The sequence below is a fragment of the Podarcis erhardii genome, assembly GCF_964252035.2.
Source record: "Podarcis erhardii genome assembly, chromosome: 10".
NCBI lineage: Eukaryota > Metazoa > Chordata > Lepidosauria > Squamata > Lacertidae > Podarcis > Podarcis erhardii.
This window is the reverse complement of record NC_138500.1, coordinates 1,615,027-1,635,102: the sequence shown is the minus strand read 5'-3', so window position 1 is coordinate 1,635,102 and position 20,076 is coordinate 1,615,027. Positions and strand designations below refer to the sequence as shown.

The following is a 20,076-nucleotide window of genomic DNA, read 5'->3' as shown; positions in this document are numbered from 1 at the left end:
TGACAGTAAGAGCTGTTCGCCAGTGGAATTTGCTGCCAAGGAGTGTGGTGGAGTCTCCTTCTTTGGAGGTCTTTAAGCAGAGGCTTGACAACCATATGTCAGGAGTGCTCTGATGGTGTTTCCTGCTTGGCAGGGGGTTGGACTCGATGGCCCTTGTGGTCTCTTCCAACTCTAGGATTCTATGAACAATCTTAGTTGGTCTCTAAGGTGCTATGGGACTATTTTTTAATTTTTTATTTCTTACTTACTTACTTATCAAACCTTTATTAGGCATTATGCAAATAAAACCATAAAAGAGAAAATAACATATAAAAGCCTTGAAATATATATAAAAAGGCAGCAGTTGGCTACATACATATATATATATATACATATAGAATCAGTGGTTTTCCTTGCTAACCTGCTCCTTGGAGGACTGCTACCAAAAACTCAGCTACCCCCGCCGTTACCCTTTGGTCAACGTCGGATAGGTAGAATCCCACACATTCGCCTTGCTGGGGTTCCAGACCACCCGAAAGAGGGGACAGCACGCGTTGACGGAGCGTACTGTACAATGGGCAATGAAGGAGAATATGCTCTACAGTGTCCGGGACATTCATAGAACATCTGCAGAATCTCTCGTTTCTAGGAACGTTTTGATATCTTCCCCTGACATATGCTGAGGGAAAAACATTTAAACGGGCCAGCATAAAAGCCCTACGTTGGGCTGGGATTATTAATTTAGTGACGTAATTGGCTCTGCTATCTAAGATATTTAAATCATAGAATATGGGGGAGCAAATTTTGTTTACAGCTGCCATAATATTTTGTCTCTCGACATCCTTTAGTCTAGTTAGGATATTATGAAAAATGTATTGCTCATTAGAATTGTACAGGGGTTCCAGCTCGATGCCTAAGGATTCAATCTTTTTTCCGAGGTGCTGATACCATCTTGATTTATAGGAGTCTTTGAGCAAATCAGCGAGCAGACTTGATGGAGGGCAGCGAAAGTGGCAGCGTAACCAGTACTTTATTGAGGTGGACCATGCCCAATATTCCATTGTGTGTATGCCTATTTCTGCACACATTGTTTCATATTTGATCACAGCTGGGAGTCCAAGAATACGTCTCAGAAAGCTGGAATGAATCTTTTTTAAATCACTATTATATGCTTGGACCCATAGCGGGATTCCATAGAGTATCTGGGATTGCACTTTGGTTTGAAATATCTGAATGGCCGCAGGAATAAATTGATTACCTTTCTGATAATAAAAACGGGCAACTGCTGATGAGATGCACTTTGCCTGTTTTATGGCATTTGTGCGATGGGTTGCCCACCTTAAATTGCTCTGGAATAAGATTCCCAGATACCTATGGATTTTCACTTGTTGGATTTCTTGCCCTCTTATTTTCCATTTCTCTAATTTCCAACCATTCGAGAAGACCAAAATTTTTGTCTTCTCATAATTTATAGAGAGTTTGTTACATTCGCAGTAGAGGATCAGTGAAGATATAAGACGTTTCAGACCCAGGCTCGTTAATGATAGTAGGACAGCATCGTCTGCATATAGTAAGAGAGGAACTGGTTTCTGATTAAGTTTAGGGGCATGTGATTCTATTTTTTGAAGGTAATCTGGCAAGTCTGATAAAAATAAATTGAATAGAAAGGGGGCAAGAATACACCCTTGTTTTACCCCTTTCGAGATTGGGATGTCTGATGAAAGGTGACCTTTGATGTTAAGTTTGACTTGACAGGTATTGGAAGAGTGTAGATTTTGCATTAGAATCAATAGGCGCTGATCAATTTTTAATTCTGCGAGTTTCCTCCACAACTTTGGGCGGTCAATTGAGTCGAATGCACCACGAAAATCTACAAAAGCAGCGTATATCTTAGATTGCCTTTGGGATCTGTATTTTTCAACCAGATGCATAAGTATAAGACAGTGGTCTAGTGTGGAGCAACCTTTGGAGAAACCTATTTGTTCTTTCCCTGGTAAGTTTAAATTATTCATCCAGGTAAGGAGTTTAGATAAGAGGTGCTTAGCATAGATTTTCCCTATCACTGATAGTAGGCTTATCGGTCGATAATTCCTTGGTTCTTTTGGGTCGCCATTTTTAAAGATTGGAATAATTATTGATCTTAACCATATCTCAGGTATGATCCCGTAATTATCTATAAGAGTAAACAGTTGAGCTAAGGGTTCTGCCCACCAATCTATATAGGTCTTAAATAATTCTATTGGTAGACCGTCTGGCCCAGGGGATTTCCCCGATTTGAAATTTTTAACTATCTCTCTAATATCCTCTTCCTCTACCCTTGGCCACTCCTGGAGTTTGTTAATTTTATTTTTAGTGGTTTCATTTCCTTTAAGTTCACTGTGTAGATTGTTAAATACAGATGTAAAGTATTGGGACCATTTGGATTCTGCAATTGGTGGTAGAGTTAGTTGATTTTCGGCTTTCAATCCTCCGTACACTAGGTTCCAGAACGCTTTGTTGTTTTTACTCTGAATTGAGTCGAATAATTGTAGCCATTTTGGGGTTGCGTATTTCTGTTTCTTTTCGGCCAGAATGTAGTGATATTTTCTTTTTTCATCAAGATAAGAGGGTTCTAGTTTAGTGTGATTATTTTTAAATGTTTGCCGCAGTTTTCTTTTTAGCTGGAAACATTCATCATCAAACCAAGGGCTAGCGCTATGTTTGAGTACCCAAACTTTAGGTGGAGTACTAAGCTCTACAAACATTTGGAAGATTTCATTATAAATTTTCGGAATATCACTGTAGAAATTAGTGGTCTTTAAGTTGGATAATACTTGTTTTCTCAGGTTGGCTGTAAGTTTTTGCCCCACTGCTGCACTCATTTCCTGGGACCATTTTAATTGGGTCATTTGTTTGTGTTGAGAGGGTTCTATGATATTGTACTTAGTTATTTTGGTTTCGTCCTTTAAATTAATGGACAACGATAATGGCTGGTGGTCGCTTTCAGTGCGCGTTCCGATTTTGAGGTCCATGATCGAATTTATAATATTATAGGGGACAAGAATATAGTCGATGACACTGCATCCACGGGGGGAGAAGTATGTGAACTCCCCGCTTCTATCGCCTTTTGTTGAACCGTTCACAATCTGCAAATTAAAGTTGTTACATAATTCAAGTAGGCGTAAGCCTTCGTTGTTTACAACCTTGTCTCTAGAGAATCGTCCTATTTTCAGGGCATGTGCGATATCGTTGTCAGTATTCCAATTTAGTTTGCTACATAGTTGTTCATTGTTGGTTCCCACTCTGGCATTAAAATCACCTGCTATTATCAGTGAGGCATTTGGGTATTTATCGGTCAAATTTTCTATATAAAAGGTTAGTTGTGACCATTTTTCACTGCTGCTGTTGTTTTTGGTTGGGGGGATATAGACATTTAGGAGTAGCAAAGAATCTTTTTTTGGGGTTAAAAGTAGAGCTTGTGCAAGTGGTGAGCATTTTTCTAGTTGCTTGATTTCAAACCCTAAGTTGTCTTTGATCATACAACAGAACCCTGCTTTCGGCCGGCCCTTCGTGTTTGTTTTCAATGCGGGTTTCGTATAGGAGGTGAATCCATTAATTTTAATATCTCTAGTTGACCATGTTTCTTGTAGAAGTATTAATTCAAAATCTTTAAAAAAGTTCATTAGGTCTGGGTCACCGTCTTTGTTTCCCCACCCTGCGATATTCCAGGACAGCAAGCGTAGGATCCGTTTTTGAGTTGGTGGCTGGTTGACAGCATTTAGTCATTCTAGTTCTGTCATTGAGTCCAGCGGGGGATTTTGTCTTGTGCAGATACAGCCATTTATCGCTGCTTTCGGTGGGGAACATAATGGTGGATCTTTTAGATTCTTTTTTAAGGTGCGGGAAATTAAAATTTCCTCCCTTTCTTGATTTTCTTCCTTAACTGTTCCTTGTTCCTGAGAGATTTCTGTGGTTGGTGGATTATTATGGGCAGTAGGACTGTTTTCAGTCTCTACTTCCATTTCTTTGGCCTCATTTGGCGTTGAGCTCAGTGTGTCAGGTCTGTTGGGGGTCATCTTTTGTTCGGCAATGTTAGAGTCCTTTGTAGTATTTAAATAAGGGGTGCCTATTTCGTTTGGAGCTAGTATTTGATATCTCAGCCAGGAATTTGTGGTCTCATTACTGGAGTTTTTCCTTGCCATTTCATATTCTAGAGGTGGCTGGATTTGAAGCTCTGCATCTATACATTTGAAAGTTCCAGTAGTAGCTCTCTTTTTAACTATGCATTTTGGGGAAAGGGCTGGTAAATGTGAAGTTTGATTGTATATTGTTTCTACTGGAGTTTGTTGACCTTGTTGGTGAATTTCGGTCAATCTGGCCTGTAGTTTCGTCAATTTACTGAGTATGTTTATTTGTTCTTTATCTGGTAGCTTGGTAAAGTTACTCAGCAGATCTTCTTCTTCTGGGACTGTCCAGTCTATTGTGTCAAGGGCGAGGTTGTTATTTGATGCTACAGTCGCATGGTTTGGGAGTTTGGATTTTTCTTGCGTGATTTCCCGGGTAGCTGGCTGCGGTTTCTCCCATCTACTGGGTTCTTCCACGGGGGTAGGGCAGATGTCGGCTTCTGGTGGGATGGCCCTGTTCATCTTGTTTTGTCTTTTAGATGCAATCAATGGTCTGGGTGATATATCTTCAAAGTGTCGGCGCGGAAAAATTCCTTTCTGGGCTAGATGAGCCTTTTCTCTTAAGATTTTGGTTGGGATTCTATGGCTACCAAATCTTAGTAGTACTTTTTTGGAATATCCATCGTTAGTTAGCCTCTTGACTGCTTTTAAATCAATGTTTCCGCCCTCAAGGCCAAGGAGCAGATTTAGATGATGTCTGGCCCAGAAAGATGACTCCCAGTAGGGTAGGGGTCCTCTGTATGGAAAAATGTGGAGAACAATCTCACATGGCCTCAGTATCAGGTTGATTGAGTGAGGGGGGCTTCCTCTGGTTTTTAGCTGGTTTAAAGGTATAAATTTGTATTTGTTCTGTTTATCTCCAGGGCTTGTTAAGGATGGCAAAAGGGGAGTGAGTTGCCTCCTTTCATCTGGGTTATCCAGCTTCTTGGTGATGTTTTGTAATTGTTCAAAGATTTTTTGAACTGTTTGGGCAGTCAATAGGCAGCATTCCTCCAGCAGTTCCACCTTTCTATCAATTAGTGCTTGTGCCTTGGTTATGGGAGTAGTAGCCTTGTCCTCATTTATTCCTGGGGATATCTCTTCAGTTGTCTTTCCATATAAAGTATTGAGGAAGGTTTTGGGAGGAGATACGTGCTGTTTTTGAGGTAGCAGGTAATTATCTAGATTACTCTGTTTGAGACCAGAGGGCTCTGTGTCAGTTTCTGTATCAAGACACCTGAGTCTTTTGGCTCTTCTCATTACTAGATTCTTCTTAAGTCAATGAGATCAGACTTCTAATTAGAGTGATAAAGTGCTAAAGTTCTCAGGTCGCAGTCTCATTCAATTCTCATTCAATTCAATTCTCATTCTCATTCAGTCCAGGCTGGGCTGCTGCGAGGAGTTTAAAAACTGGGTCCAATTATAGCACTCCCCCTTTATAGTACTCCTTTGAAGTTTGTGGTTTTATAAATTTGTAGTTTTTAGGGTTAAGAGCCCATTAGAAGTCCTTAAGGATCCTTGGAGTAAGTTTGTCACGAGGAGTCAACGAAAGACTGGGAGGGAGTGCCTTAATGCCGGGAGGGAATGTCTGAGAGCCTTCGTTAAAACTTCTTTAATTTCATTAAGTCCCGGCACCGAGGAGGATAAGATAAGATGAGATGTTCAAAAGCACAGCGAAATAGTGAAAGGAAATAAAATCCAAAAGGGAGAGGAGAGCCGGCAACATTTAGTTAAAAGATCTCTTTAAGCTCCGATAAGAGCGTCTTACCTCGGCGCCATCCATTTAAGTATGTGTTGCATACTTAAAAACTATACCCCCTACTGACGGAGGCTGTAGAAGCAATATCCTCCTTCGACAGTAACGATGACCAGGTACTTGGATGAATCGGACATCATGATGGTGGAGGAGGGCTTCACCACCAGGGACTTGCTAGAGAATCTCCTCCTGGAGGTTTCCCAGGCGGGAAGCCAAGAAGCCTTTTTTGTGGCAGATCTCGAGGATGTGGTGAAGAAACATTTTTTATTTCAACTGTGTCAGACCAGCTACCTACCTGAATCTAGATGTCATGGGGTGTTGGGGAGCAGTAGTTCCTTTGGTGGGGGACATGTCCTGCACCTTCTGGGGTCATTTTTCCACCCTTGGTCCCCACCCTGCACTCAGCTCTCACCTGTGGCTTCCAGAAGCTGTCAGCATGCAACAGGGGTTCCAGCAACGGCTTCAACCCGCTGGCTAAACCGGGTTTTACTGTCAGTTACATTTTTGCTATTTTTTGGATCCTGTTATGCTTATCTGTCTTCGATCATTATGGAGCGCAGCCTAAAGCCCTCAACAGCCTTGGCCCTGTGGACCTGAAGGAGCATCTTGAGCCCCATCGCTCAGTCCAGACTGGCCACATGACCTGGAAGCTGTACGCCAGCTCCCTCAGCCAGTGAAGCGAGATGAGCTCTGCAACCCCAGAGTAGGCCAAGACTGGACCTAATGGTCAGGGGTCCCTTTACCTTTACCTATATGTACTGTAAGCTGCCCAGAGCGGCTGGGGAGAAATACTAATACTAGAACTTCTACAGTAGAACCTCAGGTTACAGGCGCTTCAGGTTAAAGACTTTGCTAACCCAGAAATAGTACTTTTTGTTAAGCACTTTGCTTCAGGATGAGGACAGAAATCGCACGGCGGCAACAGGAGGCCCCATTAGCTAAAGTGGTACCACAGGTTAAGAACAGTTTCAGGTTAAGAACGGACCTCCAGAACGAATTCAGTTCTTAACCCGAGGTACCACTGTATTATTATTATTATTATCATGTGATTTTTTGTGGTTATTTTGGAATTTGTACTGCAATATCAGCTCATGAATTGTTATGGGTGGAGAAAATCACAGGGTTGCCGTAAACTATAATCCCACCCACAAATTCTCATTCACATACAGTCTGCAAATTTGGGGAGGTCACACACCTCACCTGTGCTAATACTGGCAGTCTTTTTTTTAATAAATATTCATTAAGAGTTTTTAATTACAATGCAAATAAGTAAAACACAATAATACTTATCATAACACATTTTCTTGTCATCTTTGGACTTCCTCGCATCTCCCGCTCCTGCGTTCCTAGTTATAAAAATTTAATCCAGCAATTTATCACCTTGTTTCCATTCTTACTAATTTCCCAATGTTATATCACACATTTTAAATAAATTTCTTTGATACCTTAAAAAATTTAGTTTAGCCTAATCATTGTCTAATTAAATTTAACTTATCTTCATAATTCGCCTCATCTGTTTTAATGGTGCCGAGTTATTTATAATCTAGCATCCTGCTTAACATTCATACAATTTACAATATTTTTGCAAATAAATCTTAAATTTCTTCCAGTCTTCTTCTACCGTCTCCTCTCCCAGGTCTCGGATTCTGCCAGTCATCTCGGCTAGTTCCATATAGTCTATCAGTTTCATCTGCCATTCTTCCAGTGTGGGTAAATCTTGGGTTTTCCAATGCTTGGCAACGAGTATCCTTGCTGCTGTTGTTGCATACATAAAAAATGTTCGGTCCTTCTTTAACACCTTCTGGCCGACAATACCCAGAAGGAAGGCCTCTGGTTTCTTAGTGAAGGTATACTTAAATACCTTTTTCAGCTCATTATATATCATTTCCCAGAAAGCCTTCACTCTAGGGCAGGTCCACCAGAGGTGAAAGAATGTTTCTTCATTTTCTTTACATTTCCAACATTTGTTATCAGACAAATGGTATATTTTTGCAAGTTTGACTGGGGTCATGTACCATCTATATATCATTTTCATAACATTTTCTTTCAAAGCATTACATGCAGTGAAATTCAGCCCAGTGGTCCACAACCTTTCCCAGTCCTCAAACATGATATTATACCCAATGTCCTGTGCCCACTTTATCATAGCTGATTTTACCGTTTCATCTTGTGTGTTCCATTTTAACAGCAAGTTATACATTCTTGAAAGTACCTTAGTCTTAGGCTCTAACAATTGCGTTTCCAACTTCGATTTTTCCACCTGGAATCCTAACTTTTTGTCAAGTTTAAAAACTTCTTTAATCTGAGCGTAGTGTAACCAATCTCACACTTTATCTTTCATTTTCTCCAAACTCTGCAATTTCCAATTATCTCCATCTTTTTCTAATATTTCCCAATACTTCGGCCATTTGGCCTCCATATTGAGTCTTTTTCGGGCCTTAGCTTCCAATGGTGAAAGCCACCTTGGAGTTTTGTTTTCCAATAAATCTTTGTATTTTATCCAGACATTAAACACTGCTTTTCTGACAATATGGTTCTTGAAAGCCTTATGAATCTTAACCTTGTCATACCATAAATATGCATGCCAGCCAAAAGCATTGTCAAAACCTTCCAAGTCCAGTACGTCAGTGTTTTCAAGAAGCAGCCAATCCTTTAGCCAGCAGAAAGCTGCTGATTCATAATACAACCTTAAGTCTGGCAGGGCAAAGCCCCCTCTTTCTTTCGCATCAGTTAGTATCTTAAACTTAATTCTGGGCTTTTTGCCCTGCCAGACAAATTTGGAAATATCTCTCTGCCACTTCCGGAAACATTCCGTTTTGTCCACAATCTGTAATGTTTGAAACAAAAACAGCATTTTTGGCAATACATTCATCTTTATAGCAGCAATGCGGCCTAACAAGGAAAGTTTCAATCTTGTCCAACTTTCTAAGTCTCTCTTAATTTCTGACCAACATTTTTCATAATTGTCCTTGAATAAACTCAGATTTTTTGCTGTAATGTTTACCCCTAGGTATTTTACTTTTTTAACCACGTTTAGCTCTGTTTCTTTCTGAAACCGTTCTGACTCTGTATCTGTCAAGTTTTTTTCCAATACCTTAGTTTTCTGCTTGTTTAATTTAAATCCCGCCACCCGACCAAACTCTTGAATCAATTGTAATACTCTTTTCGTACTAGATTCTGGCTCCTGCAGGGTCAAGACTAGGTCATCTGCAAAAGCTTTAAGTTTGTATTGTTTCGCTCCGACCTGAATTCCTTCCACCAACCGGTCCCCTCTAATCATATTCAAGAGCACCTCCAGAACCGAAATAAATAACAATGGGGAAATAGGACAACCTTGTTGTGTTCCTTTTTCAATTTTAAACTCTTCTGTAACCACATTGTTAACTATCAGTTTAGCCTTTTGTTCTGAATAAATTGCGTCAATCCCATTTTCAAAACCCCGTCCCACTCCCATCCCTTCTAGATTTTCCTTCAGAAATTTCCAGGAAATATTATCAAAGGCCTTCTCCGCGTCTATAAAAATTAACACTGCTTTTGTATTGATATTTGTTTGCAAGAGCTCCAAAATATCAATAATGTTCCATGTGTTAGCAAACAAATGTCTACCTGGGAGAAAGCCTGTCTGGTCCTTATGAATTACTTCATTTAGAACTTTTTTAAATCTGCTTGCTAAAATGTCTGCAAATATTTTGTAATCCACATTTAAGAGAGAGATGGGACAGTAGTTCTTAAGTTGTGTCTTTTCAGTTTCCAATTTGGTATCAATGTGATAAACGCTTCTTTCCACAATTCCGGCGCCTTCTTCCCCTCCAAAATTTCATTGCTAACCTCCATCAGTGGTTGTATCAAATAATCTTTCAATGTCTTATAGTACTTGGAGGTAAGCCCATCTGGCCCTGGAGATTTGCCCAATTGCATGTTCTGAATGGCTTGTTCGATCTCTTGTCGTGTTATTTTACAATTCAGGATTGATCTGTTTTCTTGTGACAATTTTGGTAGTCCATTCTTTTTCAAAAATTGTTTTATCTCAGCCTCATCTTGCGGCCCTTGAGTATATAGTTTTTTGAAGTATCTCTGGAAGCACTTTCTAATATCCGCAGGGTTCTGGATGTTTCTTCCTTCAATCTCTAAATTTGTGATTGTATTTAGTTTTTGTCTCTTCTTCAACTGCCATGCTAGCAGTTTCCCACATTTATTTGCCGATTCAAATGTTCTTTGTTTCATTAGTTTAACTTTTCACTCTATTTCCTGGTTTATCAATTTAGAATATTGTGCTTGATAGAGTTTCATTTCTCTCAGAATCAGCTGTGACTTCAGATTTAATCTTAACTTCTTCCCTAATTCTTTAATTTTCTCCAAAATCTTGTCTTTTTTCTCATTTTGTGTCCTTTTCTTTACAGCATTCTGTTGTATCAAGAACCCCCTCATCACGGCCTTGCTTGCATCCCAGATGATTCTTTTTTCCACCGTAGTATTCAAGTTTATCTCAAAGTAATCCTTCAAAACTTTTTGGGCCTTCTTGATGATCTCCTGATCTCTAAACAAATTGTCATTCATCTTCCATCTAAAGGAGCCGGTTGGTAGTAGTGTCATATCCATCTTTACTGCGTTATGGTCGGAGCAGGTCTTTGGGCAGATTTCCACCTTTCTGGTCTTAGGTGCCAGACCTCTAGATATCCATATTTGGTCGATTCTTGTCCATGTCAGTTAGGCTTCAGAAAAGAATGTTCCCTCTCTTCCCAAGGGGTTCTTTGTCCTCCAAATGTCAATCAGGTCCATATTGTCAGTCAGTTCGAAAAAAGTCTTAGGTAGTCTGCCATCTTTTGTCACGTTTTGACTTTGTGACTTATCCATGTTGGTTGATACGACCCCATTCATATCTCCCATCATGATGATGTTGTCATAGTCCAGATAATCCAGCATGCTCTCATGCAACTTCTTGTAGAATTCCGATTTCCCCTCATTTGGTGCATAGATTCCTAATATCAAAAGCTTCTCTCCTTGGTGTTGTATCTCAATTGCCAAAATTCTTCCTTGCTCATCTTTAAATAAAAGTTTAGGTGACAGGCTCTCCTTTACATAAATCACCACTCCTCTCTTCTTCACTCGATCCAAAGAAATAAATTCTTGGCCTAGTCTTTTGTTTATTAACACTTTTTTATGGAGCCTAGTCACGTGTGTTTCTTGCAGACAAATAATGTCCAATTGTTCTTTTTTCAATATGTGAAATATCTTCCTCCTTTTTTCCGGGGAGTTGCATCCATTAATGTTCCAGCTCAGAAGTTGCAGAGACATCCTGAATAAATCTGTTATTTTTCTGGGGGTGGTATCTTTTTCTCTGGATCTTCAGGTTCCAAGGGTAGAGGTACAGCTGGTAATCCAGGCCCCAAAGGTGTTTCAATTCCTTTCTGAAGGTCCTCTCCGTAGGCGATTAAAAATTTGTCTCTATCTTCAGGTGTTCTAATTTTGACCTTCTTCCCTCTGAAGGTAAAGGATAGTCCCTGAGGAAATTCCCACCTAAAGATGATTGAGTTACTCCTTAACAATCTGACCAATTCAAGATAGGTGGATCTAAGGTCCAAAAGTTGTTTCGGGATATCTTTGTAAATTTCAGCTCTCCTATCCGAAATATCCAGTGATTTTTCGTAATGTAGGCCCAATATCTTATCTCTTTCCTCCTTCGATCTCAAAATTATCAAACAATCTCTGGGCTAGTCCTTCCTTGCAGATTTTCCAAGTCTAAAAGCCGACACAATTTTAAAGTCCTTTTCCTCCTCTAAAGACCAAAATTTAGAAAATTCTTTAGTCAGGAACTCAATTAAATTTCCTTGTTCATGTTCTGGTATTGACCTTAACCTTAGGTTATTTTCCCGATTTCGCAGTTCTATCATGGACAAATACGTCTGTTGCTCTCCAACTTGTTTGTGCAGTGGTTTTACCTCTTGTTCCAAATTTTCAACTTTCTGGGCTGTTGCCTCAGCCAATTTACGATTTTCTGCAGTGTCCTCAGCTAGCTGTCCAATTGATTTTACATTCAGAGCCACTTGTTCAGTTATTTTATTTAGGCAGGTTGTATTTTGGTCAATCTTGGCTGTTTGTTCATCCGCTTTCTTGTCCAAAGATTCCACTCTCTTGTCCAGAGATTCCAATTTTTCCAAGATTTTTTCTAAAATTGAAGCAGTTGCTCCTGCAGCCATATCTTCCAGCTGCAATTGCTCAGTTTCCTCTTCCCCTGCCAATGAGAGAATAAGCACAGTTTCTTCTTCCCCTGCCGACGGCAGAGTAGGCACAGACGATCTACGTGTCTGTAAGGCTGAGGCTAAGGTTGTTTGTCTAGTTCTTACTCTAGGCTCCTTTTCTTTAGGCTCCTTTTTTCTTGCGCCACTCATTCCAATTTTATCTAATAGTCAAGGTCAAGCTAACTTGTTCCCATGGGAATACAACAGCCCAGAGAGTAAACAGTCACACAGGAGGAAAGGAAAGAGAAAGTAAAGTAAAATCCTCTAGAGGGAGCTCAAAATGTCTTGAGGGAAGAAGCCAAACCAATAAAAGTCCATAAAGTCCAATTTAATGTCCAGGAACCTTCAAAAGCTTGAGTTTAGCAGAGTTGGTTTGAATGTATTACACTGTCTCTGATAAGTACCAATTGATGTTTCAAAGTAGCAAGTCTGTAGACACTCAGGTTATAACAAATCCCAGATACCATGTAACTAAAACTGCAAACTGACAGTTCTATTATTCAAGCAGCCCAAGCACCTGGGTCTCTCGGTCAAAATTTGTACTTCCCAAAAGAAGAAGATTAACACAGTTCCAATAAAGATAAATCACGAAAATAACTTAAATCTTCACTTTGCCCTAACCCAACTTCAGTGGAAGCCAAGATCGGTTAGTTTTAACGCCTCTTCAAAGGCTCCATACATCGGGATCTTTGCTTTGATGTTACCGCAGCAGCGGAAGACGGACTTCCTTTTGACGTCTCTCCGCTTTCAACCGAATTTCTGTTAATTTTGGCTCAAATTTGTTACAGTCTCAACTTTACTCACGGATTGTTGTTTCTCAAAGTCAAATTTTTCAAGGAAAAAAGGTCAGCGCTCACCGACAGCAGCTGCGCGGCTTCACTCTACAGAATAGCGATCGACTCACAGCGCCGCGACCCCCTCCACGGTCAGAGGCTCCTTACGGGGTCTCTTCTTGGTTTTAGGAGCCGCTTCTGGCACCCGCCGAGTCCCACGGCCACAGGCTCTTGCTGCCTGTGGTTTTTCAGTGCGGGTCTCCACTTTGAATACTGGCAGCCTTTGGCCTGCACAGGCACACCCAGTGTGTAGAGCCTCCAGCCACAGGCACTGTCTATCATGAAAATGGGTCCTTTGACTGGGAAGATTCATGCAGTCACTGTCATCGGATGATGATGGGTTGTATCTCAGCTTGTCAGTCACTTTGACATTGTCTACAAAGAAGAAGAGGAACAGAAATGCTTTTGAGGTGCAACTTCTGTATCAGCCCTGAGAACCATTCCATGGACTCTGCACCCCTGTTTCTGATGACAGGTGTACATTATCCTCACCCTCAGTGGCAAAGACAATAAAGATGGAAGCCTGAGAGAGAGGAAAAGGTTTCTGGCTGCTTCCTGGGTGGGATTGCGGAAACCAAGAGCCGCTTCTGAGAAGGCCTCTCCCCTCCCCTCTTCCTCTGGGGATTTCCTCTCCTCTCCAGGGGACCAATGGCTGGACTGGGCAGAATCGCTGCGTCTGGACAGGGCAGGGGCTTATGGGGTGGGAAGAGGATGGAGGTTGCAGGAAGGAAGAGGTGGGGGGACAGGACCCCCACTTTCCAGGGATCCCTCTGTGGTCGCCTTGAAGGGGGGGTCGATTCCTGGGCGGGAGGGAGAAGCCAAAGCCAAGGGAGGGATAGGGGGGTCTCTATCCAGGCGCTTCCTGCACCCCTTAACCCTTTCCTGGCCCGCTTCTCTCCGCGCCCCAGGGAGTCCTCGTGGGTGGGCGCCCCATCTCCGCCCTTTCGCAGCATGCGTGCCGGGATCCAGGCCCCACAGAAGGCGCTTGGGGGAGCTGGAGGGGTCTCTGGGTCCTTCCCCCCTCCCTCCCCTGCGACCCCTTTACCTCTTTGTCCTCACTCCCGATTCTCCTTTCCGGCAACATCCACGAGCGGGGGTCCCCTGCCTCCTCCCTCCCTTTCCGAAAGCGCCCCCCTAGAGCTACGGGGCAGAGCAGCAATCCGGAGTGAAAGCACAACTTCCGGGAGAAGCAGGCAGGGTGGGAGGGGGCCCACTGTGAGATTTTGCCCAGCTTCGGCCCATCTGAAGCTGATACAGGCTCGTCTCATCTTGAGCCCAAACACAGCAGTCCACACAGCAGAAGGATAAGCAGTATGTGCCACATTCTTAATTTTATTTCCACTCTATGCTGAGAGAATACAAACATGCATCTTGCCTCTGCGAGAGCAGAGAAGCAACTCCTCTCAGAAACAAAGAACTCCAAGAGAAACAGTGAAAAACAGGAAACCAGTGTACGTCACATCCAGTCTCCCATTCCCGTGGGAACCCAACAGTAACTCTGACTGTGGAATGCAAAACAATGTCTTGTGACTGCAGTTGCTGCTCAGTGAGGGAAATAGAAACCAACATCCTCCCCCCCCCCATTCCTTCAGCAGAAGCCGGGTTGGAGGAGGAGGAAGGGGTGGGACTTATGGGGGCGGGATCTGGGGTTGTGGAGTTGGGGTGAGAGGAGGAGGAGAGGGAAAGAATTGAGGGGGGACAGGAAGGTTTCCCCCTCCCCTCTTCCTTCTGGGGATCAGGAGAGCGGGGGAGGGGCTGATCTTGGAGATCCAGCTGCAAAGTGGGATCCCCCCCCACAAGTGCAACATCCTCCCCTCCCCCACCCCACGAGCTTAGATCCCTCCGTGTTTTGGTATTGGTGCTGTTCAAACCAGGAACGTGGGGGGGGGCAGTTAAACGACTCCCCCCAAATCCCAGCTCCCCACCCCAGCCTCTGACTCAGGCCAGGACAAGGACCATGGACACAGGCCCCATCCAGGCACAACAGCCAAGAGGCTCAGAAAAGCAGCCAATACAATTGTAGCCAGAAGCGGATTCCAAAATCTGAAGGATCCCTTGGACCAGAAACAAGGAGACCAGGGCTTCCGGGTTGACGCGATCGGAGTAATGGCGGATTCCCTCCGAGCTCCGGAGGGAATCGGCTCCTCTGAGGACGGGTCTTGCCGCGCCAGCGACGTGGGGACCCTCAGAAACCACAGGTGCTGATACCTGTGGACTTGGTGACTCAGTGGGCACCTTAAGCGCCCCCCTCGACAGTCGAAGAGCCTTTTTAAAGGCTGCGGAGAAGGTACGGGGGTGGCGTGGTGCTGAGAGTAGACCGCTACCTCAGTGGAGTGAAGCCGCAAGCCATTCACCGGAGAGCGTCAACTTTCTACCTGAAATTTGGACTGGAAACAAACACCCCGTGAGTAGAAGGAAATTTGGATTTTTAAAAGAAATTTTTATTTTTAATCGGGCAAACGGGGGGATGTGCTAAAGGGAAGTCCGCACCCCCCCTTCATACAGGCAATCGGAAGCAAGGAGAGAAAACCTAAGATCGGAAAAAAGATCTTATGTCTATTGAGACTGATAGAGATTCCATTAATTTTCGAGACCAAGTTCTTATTTTTTTTTAAGTTGTGCTGGAGGGAAGAGGTGAATTTTGGAAACTTTTTTGACCCCCCCCCCTTGGACCTGGGAGTGTCCCGTACCAACCTAGCCCGAAAGGATTGGAGTTTGACAGCTGTCAACTGAGCTGTCAGACAGCTGAAAAAGGATATAACTGTATTACTATATATCTCTTTGGTTTAAAAGTGTTACATATAAGCAGATCTGACTTGAAACAAAGTAAATAAACAACAGGGTAAAGGACTGCTGGTGGAACTTTGAACAATGGCAATCCCCCTAGGGGAAACCAGTGACATTACAATGGCTGCAGAAGGAAAATTACTAGCACAGATAGAGAGAGCTTCTTTTCTTGTGGGAATTTTGCAAGAACAATACATGACCTTGATTTCTAAAACAAACAACTTGGCTGATGGAACTAAAGATTTGTTTTTGAAAGACTCTGCAGCTGACCCAAAAATGACATCTTTGGAGTTCGTGGAAAAGGAAGCCGGAGGAGTTGGAGAAGGGAAACTGTGGAAATCCATGTTGCCAGGGAACAAAGAAACCTTTTGGATTACAAATTATGAAGAGACGAGATTGAAGAGAAAAGTTAAGGAAGAAGTCCCTGGAAACTACATAATGCTGAAAGTTAAAGAAGTAAAGAAATATAACTGGGACTTCCTCCTCTTTTCTGGCCTTGACTACTTGGAATCTGGGGGACTTTTGGCAGAACCTTGGCAACAAGTTTCTTTTATGAGGTTTGAACTGGGAGAAGATGAAGTAACTGCGACTGACATCCTCGAGAGATGAAGACCAGCAAAAAGGACTATCAACAGAAAAGCCAGAGACAGACTGAAACGGACATGAGAGCCGTAGACGTGAGGAACCCGGGCTAGGAGTTTTGACAGGATAGTTATTTGGGAAGGGACAGATACCCGGGCAGTGAGGGAGGGGGGAAAACAGACTCTTGAAAACTTTGTGACTATTGGTTATTGTAAAGCCGATTTATATTTCAATTTAAAAAGGGGAAATTTATGGTTTAAAAATCTTGATTGATCTTAGAAAAAGGATTTATTGTATATAAGAAAATAGGGTAATAATACTAGGCCTAATAAGAAGAACTAAATTGGGAAATAATGAGAATGTTTAGAGAAAGGAATAAGAACTTGCTGAATCAAATTGGGGAAGTGGGATGTATGAGGGGGGGTGGGGGGAAGTCATAAATGTTGTTTGTTATTATAAAATGTGAAAACCCAATAAAAATTTAATAAAAAAAAGAAACAAGGAGACCAGCCAGGAAGAGCAGAGCAAAAGAGCAGCCAGTCGGCTTGGTCTTGATTGAAGACTGTCGCCACAGGACTCCCACCTGCCCCCAGGTGGAACAAGATGGAAGCCCCCAACAAAAGAAGACCCCAACTTTTATTAGCTGCTAATCCCCCAAGCTACACCCCCAAGACTACATCATGACTACATCATTGACCCATCACACAGAGGAGGGGTTCAGGGAGAAGAAGAAGAAGTAGTGTTTGGATTTGATATCCCGCTTTATCACTACCCAAAGGAGTTTCAAAGCGGCTAACATTCTCCTTTCCCTTACTCCTCCCCCAACAAACACTCTGTGGGGTGAGTGGGGCTGAGAGACTTCAGAGAAGTGTGACTTCTCTGAAGGAGGAGGAGTTGTGGTGGTAACCTGAGTGTCTTCTCACCTGTCCGGTTCCTCCATCCCCTCCCCATGATTACATTCCTGAAGACAAAGAGGAGTTCACTGTTTCCTGCCCCTGGAGGGAAGGGCTGGTCACTGTCCTGTGTTTCAGTCCCTACTGAATCCACTTCCATATGCAAGTCCTTTGTGAGTGGAATGATCTTCTGCCTCGGACTATCAGGGTTGGCATGCCAACTGGGTAGTGCTCACTGCGGACAGGTTGGCTGCCTTGTGTCAAGTCTCCCCCCATTGATAGTCCTTCCCTCCTGGTGTAAAATAAAAGTGGAACAGTGCAGATCCGATGTATGGCTAATTTTGTATGAATTTATAACAGATGTGTTGTGTATGTCGTTTGTGTGTGTGTGTGTGTGTGTGTGTGTGTGTGTGGTGTTTGTACAAACTGAATGATTGGGGGGGGGGGTTCCTGCCACACATGAATCCCAATCCCAAAGAAGGGCAGTGCCAAAGAATGTGCCAATTACCGCACAATTGCACTCATCTCACATGCTAGTAAGGTTATGCTTAAAATGCTACAAGGAAGGCTCAAGCAGTATGTGGACCGAGAACTCCCAGAAGTGCAAGCTGGATTTCGAAGGGGCAGAGGAACCAGAGACCAAATTGCAAACATGCGCTGGATTATGGAGAAAGCTAGAAAACATTTACTTCTGCTTCATTGACTATGCAAAAGCCCTTGACTGTGCCTACCACAGCAAACTATATCAAGTTCTTAAAGAAATGGGAGTGCCTGATCACCTCATCAGTCTCCTGAGAAATCTCTTTGTGGGACAAGAAGCTCCAGTTAGAACTGGATATGGAACAACTGATTGGTTCAAAATTGGGAAAGGATGACAACAAGGCTGTATATTCTCTCCCTGCTTATTTAACGTAAATGCAGAATTCATCATGCAAAAGGCTAGACTGGATGAATCATGTAATAAAAAAATTAAGGTCTTATATATATATAATAAATGTTCATAAATTTACCAACCAAGCACATTCATAGATATGTGGACCACATGTCTGGAGCAGCACAGGAACACCGTCCTGAAACCATTTAGACTCCCAAACTGACCAAATGTTTTCTCTGCAAGGAGGGAGGGGGTGAGGGAACCTTCCCATTGTCTCAGGAATTGGGAAATCACCATCTCAAAGGAATGGCCAGACTACCAGGAAAGGGAATCAGATAACCTGGCAGACAAGAAAAACGACAACATTCAAATTTCTGTTGTAGACCACCTTTTCTGTGATGCAGGTATGATGTTTGTGGGGTGTGGTCTTGGGTTACACCCCTTCTGTGATGTATGTGTGATGTATGGAGGGGTGGTCTGGAGCTCCAGGGCAGGGAATTTAAAATGTCTATATAAAGGCAGGCACACCTTTGTTCTGGGTCCTCCTCAGGGGAGCACCCTCGTGCAACAGATCAATCAAGATCAGGCTTACTAGCTGCTTTGCTTCTCAATATTCTCTTGTTGGCCTCAGTTGTTTTCTCCTACTGATGGAGAACCTACAAGGGACTCTATAAAGGGCTCTTGTGTCCCCCATAAGGGAAGAAGGGCAGCTTTTGTTTACAACAGATGGCACCCCAGATGGGACCTTCGGTTGGCCGGATTCAAGGGCGGCAAGGAAGGACTGGTGATCCAGCGCGCACCAGGCCATTTGCCAGGAGGAGCCACCAGTCCTCTAGTGACCCCAGGGTCTGGAAAGAACTGGATTTCCAGCAGGGCTAACCAGAGGAAGCAACGCTTGATCAGGCCAGCCACAAAATGATTTATTTTTAAAATAATCTTTATTTATTTAAACTACACACATATACAAAGAACATACAATCTCATACTGCAAAAAAGAAACTTAAAAAAAACAATGAAGAAAAAAGGAAAGAAGAAAATACAGAAAAAGGAAAGAAGAAAAAGCAGATTTATGTGCATAAAAAATTTAATTTTCTAATTAAATAAAAAAGACTTCTGACAAAATGAGTCTTTCAATCATTCTGGAGGATTGAAAGGTTGGAGGATGGATGGCGGCTAACAGATTGAGGTTGAATCCTGACAAGACAGAAGTACTGTTTTTGGGGGACAGGAGGCGGGCAGGTGTGGAGGATTCCCTGGTCCTGAATGGGGTAACTGTGCCCCTGAAGGACCAGGTGCGCAGCCTGGGAGTCATTTTGGACTCACAGCTGTCCATGGAGGCACAGGTCAAATCTGTATCCAGGGCAGCTGTTTACCAGCTCCATCTGGTACGTAGGCTGAGACCCTATCTGCCTGCGGACTGTCTCGCCAGAGTGGTACATGCTCTGGTTATCTCCCGCTTGGACTACTGCAATGCGCTCTACGTGGGGCTACCTTTGAAGGTGACCCGGAAACTACAACTAATACAGAATGCGGCAGCTAGACTGGTGACTGGGAGCGGCCGCCGAGACCATATAACACCGGTCTTGAAAGACCTACATTGGCTCCCAGTACGTTTCCGAGCACAATTCAAAGTGTTGGTGCTGACCTTTAAAGCCCTAAATGGCCTCGGTCCAGTATATCTGAAGGAGCGTCTCCTCCCCCATCGTTCTGCCCGGACACTGAGGTCCAGCTCCGAGGGCCTTCTGGCGGTTCCCTCACTGCGAGAGGCCAAGTTGCAGGGAACCAGGCAGAGGGCCTTCTCGGTGGTGGCGCCCGCCCTGTGGAATGCCCTCCCATCGGATGTCAAGGCGATGGACAACTACCTGACATTCAGAAGACATCTGAAGGCAGCCCTGTTCAGGGAAGTTTTTAATATGTGACATTTTAGTGTATTTTTTATCTCTGTTGGAAGCCGCCCAGAGTGGCTGGGGAAACCCAGCCAGATGGGCGGG

At 43.2% G+C, this 20,076-nt stretch overlaps 1 protein-coding gene and 1 long non-coding RNA gene across 6 annotated transcripts in view; one reads left to right on the top strand and one right to left on the bottom strand.

Moving 5' to 3' along the window:
- LOC309351824 (uncharacterized protein) overlaps nucleotides 1-17,130 on the bottom strand; it is a 67,980-nt gene extending 50,850 nt beyond the window's left edge. The window contains exon 1 of one of the 5 annotated variants that reach the window (XM_081879863.1): nucleotides 16,902-17,130. The gene's annotated coding sequence lies outside the window, so the exon portion shown is untranslated. Of the gene's footprint in view, nucleotides 1-6,172; nucleotides 6,363-13,441; nucleotides 13,760-13,994; nucleotides 14,152-16,901 lie in introns of those variants that run through there. The other 4 variants (XM_081879866.1, XM_081879865.1, XM_081879862.1 and 1 more) reach the window with 4 other exon arrangements.
- The window catches only part of LOC309352055, a 266,510-nt gene that overhangs the window by 46,382 nt on the left and 200,052 nt on the right, over nucleotides 1-20,076 (top strand). The window lies entirely within an intron of this gene.